The 10,507-nt window shown below is 40.3% G+C and overlaps 1 pseudogene; it reads left to right on the top strand.

Annotated features, from left to right (window-relative positions):
* Positions 1-422: 422 nt before the first annotated feature.
* LOC131837086 (cAMP-regulated phosphoprotein 19-like) lies at positions 423-9,292 on the top strand (annotated as a pseudogene).
* Positions 9,293-10,507: the final 1,215 nt, after the last annotated feature.

A 10,507-nucleotide genomic window follows, 5' to 3' on the forward strand; every position in this document is an offset into this window, starting at 1 on the left:
AAACTGATCACCACAATAAATCTAGTTAACATCTATTACCACACAGAGGTATAAATGTTTTGTGATAAGAAATTTTAAGATCTATTCCATTAACAATTTTCAAGTATAAAATATAGTATTACTAACTACAGTCTCCATTCTGTACATTACACCTCCATGACTTATTTTATAAGAGGATGTTTGTACCTTTTGACCACCTTAACCCATTTCACTCACCCCATACCACTCACCTCAGGAAACCCCCAATCTCTGCATCCTGTAGTTTGCTTTTAGGTTTTTGTTTTTGGTCTGCTTTGCTTTAGATTCCACATACAAGTGAGATCATACAGTATTCACCTTTATCTGCTTAACCTATTTAGCATAAAGCCCTCAAGACCCATCCGGGTTGGAAGAGATGGAGAAGTGGGGTAAGAGGGAGAAGTATGTCTGCAGAAGTCACCGAGGCAGCCTCCGTGGAAGGAGCAGAAGGAAATAGAAGATAAAGTGGCTAATCTAGAAAAAGCTGAAGAAGCAAAAGTAAAAGGAAAATCCCCAAGTCCCCATCTGGCACAAAAGCCTGGAGGTTCAAATTTCTTAAGGTGATCATTGCAGAACAGGCAAAACTATTTTGATTCTGGGAATTACAACATGGCTAAAACAAAAATGAACAAGCAACTTCCTACTGTAGTTCTGGACAAGACAGAGGTCACTGGTGACTATAGTCCCACTCCACAGGACCTTCCTCAACAGAAACTATCCCTGTTGCTAGCAAGCTGGATAGTGATTAAAAGAGCTAAACAAGAAGGAAGGAAGGAAGGAAGGAAGGAAGGAAGGAAGGAAGGAAGGAAGGAAGGAAGGAAGAAAGAAAGAAAGAAAAAAGGGAAGCAAGGAAGAGAGGGAGGGAGGGTAGGAGGAAGGAAGGAAGGAAGGAAGGAAAATCTATCCATGTCATTGCAAATGGCAAGCTTTCATTCTTTTTCATGGTTACATAATATTCCATTACACATGCGTGTATGATTTCCTTTTGCAGTCACTGACTGTGATCCCAAGGCTTTCGACTCTTTGAGAAGCCCTACCTATTCTACTAAAAGTCAAGTAAACTTTTCTAGGTACAGAAAGCAGAGATCTGAACCAGATAATCTTCAAGTTTCTTTCAAATTCCAGTATTCCCTAGTTGTCTGCAAATGGTATGGGAAACATTTCTCAGCTTCTGTGGTTCCTGTGCATTATCTCATTAAATCTCTACAAAGTATCAGGTGTGTCCTTTAAATACGCTTCTGCCTGATTTCAGATAAACTGCTACTGAAATTATAACCCTTTCATGGTATGATTATTTAGTGTTCAGTTTTTGTATTATAAAACTACAGAATATCTTAAATATGTTTTCTGATAGATCTAGGGCAGCAAATCCCTTCTGGATATTTTCCTCTGAAATTACACTGAAAGAAATAAACAGCTGTCAGGAGTATGAAGCCTAAACCGTGAGATTGCTGAGTCAGTGCTCTGGAAGTTACAATATGTCCTAGAATGCAAGTCACATGCCTTGACATTCAAGTCCTCATTTTCTTTTTTGAGGGTCAACATAAATTAATAGTGGGAGCTCGAAAAGAGAACAGGAGAATTACTGGCAAATCCAAATTCAGGTACAAGTGGCAACCAACATTCTAATTGTGCAGGCAGAGTCAAACATACAGATGATATTCAAAATATGATTACTACCTAATTGGTGACTGAAAGCCTGTTCTTTAGGAAATGGTTCTTGTCCATTACGCTGCTGAATTATGTATTTCTTTGTTGCTTGGTCTTGTTTTCTCCCGCAAAACCCTATAAAGCAGTTGTAATGAAATACAGTATTCTACAAATAAAAAACCAATGTATTTTATCCTTAAGCCACATTTCATTTGAACCTCTCACACCTTGAAGGAGCATCAAAAGGCTTATTTATTGTCGGGTATGTGCCCTCTTTTGCAAGATACTAGACTTGAAATCCAGGCTTTGTGGGTTTGGTTGATTTTTTTAGTTTTTATTTTTATTTTATTACTATTATTATTTTGTGTGTGTGTGTGTGCCATTCAAATGGCCTACACCTGACTTTCAGCTTAAACCATCTCTTAAAGTGAAGAGAGAAGAGATTCCCACCATCTGTCTCTGCTGAGCCTTGGGGCTTTGTTCAGTCTGGCAGAAAAAAAAAAAAAAAAACTCTCAGAGAGGAGATGCAAAAGAAAGCCTGCCTCCTTCCCTCTGAAGGAAGGTGGTAGAAGAAGAACAAGAAGGGTCTGGCCAAATGGTCTACCTGGTGCTGGTGCTGAGCCTGCTTCATGAAGTCCCAGCAGAAAAGCATGCAGAATGCATGGGCTCTGCAAGGAGCAGTGCAGTGGGGTCTCTTGAACCAACATGAGGTGGCCCAGGCTACTTAAGAGCACTGAGCAGAGTGGTCAACCAGAGAGTTTTCCAATCCCAGCAGGGCCCTGAGCTGAAGTCCACTGGGCTGGCCTTGCATCAGTGACGATGAGGATGAGCAGGATGAGGCCAGGCTGCAGAGGGCCCAGTGGGGTTGCATGGAGAGCACTATGGGCTCTTAGAGAGGCCTCAGCCAGTGAGATGGAGGAAGAGCAGATCCTCAGGGACCATAGTCCATGGGCATAGCTCCTGAGCTTGAAGGCCCCACCACAAGTCTGCCAGCTCAGGCCACAGCTCAGAAGCCAGCAGGGAAGAGAGCTATCAGGTAGCCAAGGGCTTGTATCACCAGGACCCAGAGGAAGACCATAGCAGACGAGGAATGCCTGGTCAGAAGGAAACGGGCAGACTGAGCAGTACCCACAGTGCAGTTCAAAATACTGTGTGCCTCTAGGGTTTAAACTTGATGGGCCTTTTAATTGGGTTCTGTAGGTTTGTTTGTTTTGTTTCCCTGCGAGAAATGGGAAGTATTTAAAGAAGGCAAGAAGTTATACAAAATAAGAAGTGAATGTTCTCTGCCCTTCCAAACTGTGGCCTGTATCATTACAGGTAGCTTATAGGTTTATAGGAAGGGTGCACGTGCGTATGCATGCACACAGACACACACACAGACACAAACACACACACACACACACACACACACACACACACACACACACACACACCTATTGTAAACCAGGTACAGAACTTAACAGAAGTGAACCTCGAAGCAGAGCAAAGCAGACACAGTCTTCTCTGCCTGCCTTTCTCTTGCCCCGAAGTTCCTTCCAGGGCTCGCAGCTGCTGGTGAAAGCTTTTCCTGAAAAAGAAGTTCTGTCAAATCTTTGTTAAGGCTCATGCAGTGGGGCCCATGGCACCATTCAGAAGAACTTTAACCGGCCATTTTAAGAGAACGTTCACCAACATGGAGAGCTCCTGGTTCTTGAAGCTAAGTTGGCCTCAGTGCAGCCAACTCTCAATGAGGGCCAGTGCCCAGGGCCCTGAGAATCAGCCAGCTTTCTAGCATTCCAGGGAGTCTGTGTTAAGGAATTATTATTTTAAGTAGGTTCCACAACTTGAGGGTGGAGCCCAGTGCAGGGCTTGAACTCACAACCTTAAGATCAAGACCTGAGCCTAGATCAAGAGTTAGACGCTTAACCAAATGAGCCACCCAGGTGCCCCGTAGGAACTATTGTTGTTATTACTGTTGTTTAACAACACTTCAAAGAGTGAACATTTTCATGTATACAGATGATTATTTGTGTTATGTGCATATTATTTTACTTATGTAACTACTTTTTTATCAGATCAACATTTACTGATCTTACAGTTTTTCGAATGTAGTCATCAGTGACAGAGTATCTCGTTCAGGTCATTGCACTGTGGTCACGGGGGACTTGGGGCCCTGGCATGGAAACTGCTCCCCTGGGGTGCCAGACACATCTCCCATCTATCTAGCAAAACCCAAGACCAAGCCAGGATGAAGAAAGCTTTTTCCAGATGGGATCGGACTGACCCTGCCAAATCCTGTGAGAAGTTGCCCATCCCTTGAACTTTATATGGAAGCTCAGAAAGTTATACAATTTTCCCCTCATATTTTACTGAATATGTTTATTGCAATATCTATCATTTCATCCTTTTTTAAAAATTAGTCTCTGAAATAACAGTTGTGAAGGCCTCCTTTCTACCATGCTAAGCTGATTTGGGTTTTCCTTCTTTTCTCTCTTGAACATGGCTCTAGGTCACTTCTTTCTGTTTTATTTCTCATATCTGAGATATGAGAATATCTATGATATTTCTCATATCACAGCTTTTTTTGGTCATAACTAAGTTACCACAAGAATTTCTAATAGACTCATGGTAATGTTCAACAGCATCTGTTGGGACCAGAGGTCAGAATCTGTTTTGACCTTAGGAAAGCTTTTTATGGCCTACAAATCTGGGACTCTGGGACTCTCCCTTTTGTAAAAGAATTCGGTGAGGATTTGACAGACCCGAGAGACTTGGAGGCATTTGTGTTTGGAGTTAGGCACACTGGTCATGGCCCCATGTTTGGAGGAAGGTGAGCACCAACAACAACAGAGTGTCATTACCTCAAGGGGACTCTGGAAGTTCTGTTTTCTGATTTTTAATGCAGAATGTCAAGGAATCCAGACCCTGTAGGACTTTCTGAAGTCCTTCCTGTTGAGTTCATTCTCCATTGTGAGAATGGCCATGACTTTATCAAGCTATGGTACTGCATGTAAGCCACTAGACAGAAAGGCCTCGCTTCCCACTGGAAAATCCCAAAGGCAGCCAAAACTCTAAAAAATGAGCTGAAGCACATGTGTAGGGTGTACTGTTCAAGGCTCTGCATTTTAAAATACATTAAAAAAAACTAATTGGCTGAGGTTTCGGGTATGGGTACAGCATTTGTCTCCATTAGTGTTGGTCAGATACCTTAATGGGGGCTCTCTTGACTTGGGATAATTCTTTGTTCAGAACTCTCTTACACATTATCAGACAATAAAAGTTTGGGGCCTCCAGGCACTAAATCACAGTAGCGTTTCTATGTTATCAGAGCAACAGATAACTCTCTATACATTTCTGAACGTCCTCTTGGAAGTCATCCTTCTTTCAAACTGAAACTCACTAGCTCTAGCCTGAGACATATAAATGAATGATTTCAGAGCACTTCGTTAATGTAAGAATTTCGTATTTGTAATCAATTCTTTAGATCAAATGTTAGATTTTTAAACTTTCAATCCATTAGTGGAAATACTAGATTCAACTGGAATCATGCTAGTCTCCCCCTAGTTGGCCCTAATTTTTTTTAGAGTCTTTCTACATGAAGTGTGATTCTCAGACCAACAACATGAGTATCACCTAGAAGCTTGTTAGGAATGTACAATCTACAGAATCAAAGATTGGGTTTTGACAGGACCCTCACTTCATCCATCCATAATTAAAGTTTGAGACATGGTACTTTAGAGAATACCCCAGACAATCTTGTGACAGCTTCTTGTAGTTAGACTGTCCCCCACCCCCACCCAGTGGCACAACTTATTAGCATCCCAGCCTCAATGCTACAAACCCTTCCTATTTGTACTTTCCTATTGTGGTGAACCTAGAAACTTCTCTACCCAAGAACCGTCATGTTCCTCCCCAGCCTGCGTTCCAACCACATCAACTGAGCTGCCTAGTAATTATGAGAAAGCCAGAATATCAGATCTCAATTATTCCTATTACAGTCTGTGATAGTATAATAGAGTCTGTCACCAGGCCTGGGGTTATGCTAGGTCAGCCTACGTTTTAAGATAAAAGCTGGAATCATTTGCTCAGGATATACACTGCCCGGTGTTGTCTATCTTTCCCATTTGATGCTCTTGTTATTTTATTTTTTAACCCAACTGCATTTCCTAAAGAAAATCCTACTATCAGATTCACCCATTCCTATTTTCTATCATCGGCTGTAGTGAAAATCCAAAAGGCCCCAAGACCACAAAAGTCCAAAGGAACAAATGAATGGGGGATTGTGCTTCTGTGTGGCCAGCAGGGACTCATATAAAGGGCCACTTGTGCCGGTCTCATTTACAATCAGCTGACTCTCTGGACACTCTGAGCATCAGTAGCCCTTGAACTTGCCCGCTCCTGTCTGCAACTGGTTCAACAGTGAACTCAGACCAATTAAATCTCCAAAGATATCCTGAGAACAAGTCTGCCTGGGTCCAAGCGCACATCACTTCTTTGTTGCTTGTGCCAGCCGAACTCACACTTGCCTGGAAGTTAACAAAAATTTTGCAGGTTATCAACAAAGAAAAGGATGGGCCATCCCAGAAAATTGGGATTATCCTTTTTCCTTTCTTTCCCTAAAATCTGCTAGATTTTAGGATCCTACCCACATAGATTTTTAGGCATATTTAGATGTGTTATGGATTTTATTTTGAAGGAGCATTTTTTTTAAATTATGGTAAAATACATCAAACAAACTTATCATTTTAACTATTTTAAATTTATTTTAACTACACAATTTAGAGGCACTTAGTACATTCACGTTGTTTTACAACCATCACCACTGTATTCAGAATCAATTTTTAGAAAGATTTCTGTAATTCTGACAATCTTCCATCCTCTATTATGTATTTAGGAAAATTATGTTCTCTTACTTTTTTGTGTTCAACCAGGATGCATTTGGTTTTTCCGATTTTAAAGATCTTCTCACGTCACTTATGCACTATGATGAAAGGTGAAGACAAAGAACTATCTGGAACTGTCTTCAGGCTAATTGTATACACAGGACTATTTTTGATTCTCTAATAGTACCCATTATATTCTTATTATTACTTATGCACATTGGTTTTTTTCCCCCCTTACATAGCTTTTTTACAAGCCTAAACAAATCTAAGCAAGTATAATACAAATAGAAGAGGAAAGCCATTAATTATATATGTTAGTCTTCATAAATTCAAAGCAACTGTCCCACTTTAATGCTTTAACAACCATTATACAATGAATATTTTTAAAGTTCTTTACTGTGTGGTGAGATAAATACTTTGCTCCTTTCATATATCCCCAAATATATTTCTATTTATAAAACAAACAGACACACACACTTGAAAGCTTTCTGGCTTTATTAGGAGGCTGGTACTCAGAGGCAAAAAAATTACATATATATATATATATATATATATATATATATATATATATATATATATAGTTGTCAGAAAATTTGGGGTTGTTGTCCTAATGAGATAAGACATGACTAAGGCATATCAGACATGACCCCTTGTTGTGGGTCGACAAGGCTATGATTAAGTTCTTGTTCTACTTGTTGGTTATAGTTTTTCATTATTCTTATCTTTTTATAGCCACCTTCCCTGACTAGTAAAAGTTTCATCCTAATTTTGGGTCTGAGACACCATCTTTCATAAGCACCATTCACAGAGAGAAATGATTCTTCAACTAGTCATACATGTTTCCTATTTTCATTTTGGCATACAAAGCATCAAACCAACTTTGATTTTTTTGTATCTTTGATCAAATCTTTGTATCAAATCTTTGATTTGATTTGTATCTGGGCAGGTTTTTCATTAGTTTTACAGCAAACTTTGCTTTCAGCTTTTCTTAGAAGTTGTGTCTTACTATTCAGCCGTTTTTACCATCTACTGAATCCCAGCTATGGAAGGTGCTACTTTTAGATAATTATTTTGATAAACAGCAAGTCAGTTATGAAAAAGTTGTGACAAGACAAATTTCAAGTACTCAATTTCCCTAAGATCAAACTGAATAGTTAGGCCAGGCAAACATTTAATCTGCTTTCAAAAAATGGCTCATTTACTTGCATTGTCAGATATTTTTAAATTTTCTATAAGCCCTTCTTAAACATATCATACTGGGCAAAATTCATTCCATGAGTTATATGTTATACACATAAACACATGTTTCTGAAATCAAAATTTGGGATAGTCAAGTAAAGGAGTTGGTGGATGTTGAGTCAAGAAGACGCTCTTAAAATGTTACTAAACCTAAAATCTTAAAATATCTAAATCTGAAGATGGTCAGCCACACTTGTAAAACAGTAGGCTTCCGGTGAGGGGATCCAGGGGGCAGATATCTGACCCTGGGAGAAGACCAGAAAGGCGGCTTCACCTTCGCAAATGGAAGAATTCTTTAGAATTTAGAGCCATTCAACAAGGGAACAGGTCACCTTCTGAGGTGGTTGGTCTTTCAAAATGTTTGAACAAGTACATATAGGAATATTGTAAAAGCCGTCTGTGTTGGCTACATAACGCCTTACTTCCCTGCTGACCTCATTTGGCTTGATGAGCCAGACTTCTAAGGGTAACTTGAACATCAGGTATATGGTTGGATTAGGAAATACAGTGGCGTCGGAAAGCATTTGGTTTCATGATCATTTTGCTTCTATCTGTGAGGCAGATTGTTTCCAAAAATGGCCACACTCCTCTGTCCATCCTATTTGCCCTTCACATTGCAACACTGCCAAAAAAGAAGTGAAGTCTCTTTCCTCTTCCCTTGAATCTGGACTGACCCTGTGACTTTCTCTGGCCAAGAGAATGTAGCACAAATGATACTGTGATTTCTTGGTCTTAGGACACCTTGCAGTTTCTGTTTCTGCCCCTCTTAGAAGCCAGCAGCTCTGTAGATAATTCCAGTCTACCCTATTGGAGAGGCCACCTGGAAAGAGATGGGCCTAGATGATAAGAGTTCAAACAGAGGAGAGCCAGGTTGCCCAAGCTGACAGCCAACACCAACTGGCAGACAGCACGGATATTCCAAACTCATCTACACCATCTGATCTCACCAAAGCTGAGATGAACTGTTACCACCAACCCTTGCCCAAATTCCTGACTCACAGAGTTGTGAGCAATAAAATGGGCATGATTTAAGCTACTGAGTGCTAGGCTGGTTTATTACACAGCGATAACAACAGATACCCCGAAACAGAATTGGTATCTGGAAGTGGGTTGCTGCTCTAACAGAAACCTAAAACCCCTGTCATTGGTTTTGACACTGGGTGGCAAGACAAAGTTCAGAGGGGAAGCTGTCAGGTCACCCTGGAATGACAGTGAGAAAATTGCCCTTGGAGTTTCAAAAAAGAGAGAGAGAGAGAGTAAGCTGTGTTAGAGTGGTAGAATTTTTTGGCCATAGTATCACCTGTGGGATCATGGAAGATAGGAGATGAAGCTAATGAACTCACTGACTTGAGCAAATGAGGGTATCACCTGTCTGGTTGATGTTCCACTGCCCCAGTTCCAGAACTGTTTGATTTCACCTCTTTCTCTCACCTCCTAGGCCTCCAGTCAATGGCTCTGAACTTGCTGATGTGGATATGGAGAATCCCAGGCAAAATATTGAAAGTACAATAGTCTTCTATTAGACGCACTGAGAGAGAGATTAACTAAACAAAGAACTGTTTAGTTTTTAGGCAGGATAAAGAAGAAATATAGAAAATGGAGGACAGACTCTTGGGCCAGCAAAACATCAAAGTAAGAAATAGCCTCAGAGTTAAGGCTAAATCAAGGGTTTGGCTAAAAATCGTGGTTAAAATCTCTATGAGACTAATGGCAGCATCTAGTAGACCCTCCAATCTAGACACTTACTAAGAATATTAGCGACATATTTTCCCCTAACAGTCTTGCCTATGGCCCAAAGGAAAGCCCATTTTAGAAAAAATTATGGAAATAGTTTTGTTGTTGTTTGTTTTTGCTATGGTGTGATACCCAATAACATTCATAGGGAACATAGAACATTTTTAAGACAAATACTTACTAAAGTACCATAAGTTTTAACTAAAAGTTATAGAGATGGTTCAAAATGAATAGCGCTTTCTAGGTCCACATTTTTTATGGGCAGGAAGCAGGTTGAGAAAATACTTTCTAATGAAAATAAAAGACAAAAGGGTAGAAACAAGACCACAGAGGATAAATTCAAGAGCTTCAAATAATGACCAGGGAACCAACAGTTGTCGTCCCTGTAGATATGTGACTGACTAGACTTCAGAACTGCAAAGGACAAGTGACCACTATCTGTTTCCTAATCTTTTCCTTAGTTTGTATCCCTCAGATGACAGGAGATCCTAATAACATTGCCTGAGCCTGCCCCCCCCAAATTGTCTGAGCCCCTTGCGGAGGGTGATTGAAGGCACACATTCTTCTCAATGTCTTTGAGGAGCACGAAGCCACCTAATTCTTATTTGCATGTATCATCTTTCACAGCTGAATTGGTTCCGTAGAAGGATCATCTCACTATCCCACCCATGTTGTCCCTGTTATACCTTGCATCACATAAAACAGATTTCCTTTCCTCAAAAGCATTGTTCACACAGGCATGTGTATATAAAGCAGATTATAACAAAGATCTGAATTAACAGTGAGAGTTGAGTCATCTCGAATCTTCAATCTCTTTTTTTAAGAAGTTCCTTGAACATATTTTACCAGCTCAGGCTCCAGCTTTCTGCCAAACTACTTAGCCCTCTCTTGCCCTCTCTCTTCTTCTCTGTCCTCCACCCCCAAATATCTGGCCATTGGTCTGGAGAACCCAGCTCTGGGACTCCATTTAAATATCCAAAGACTCTGCAAAACTCGAATTTCTC

This window comes from Mustela lutreola, chromosome 7, assembly GCF_030435805.1.
Source record: "Mustela lutreola isolate mMusLut2 chromosome 7, mMusLut2.pri, whole genome shotgun sequence".
In the NCBI taxonomy this organism is placed as follows: domain Eukaryota; kingdom Metazoa; phylum Chordata; class Mammalia; order Carnivora; family Mustelidae; genus Mustela; species Mustela lutreola.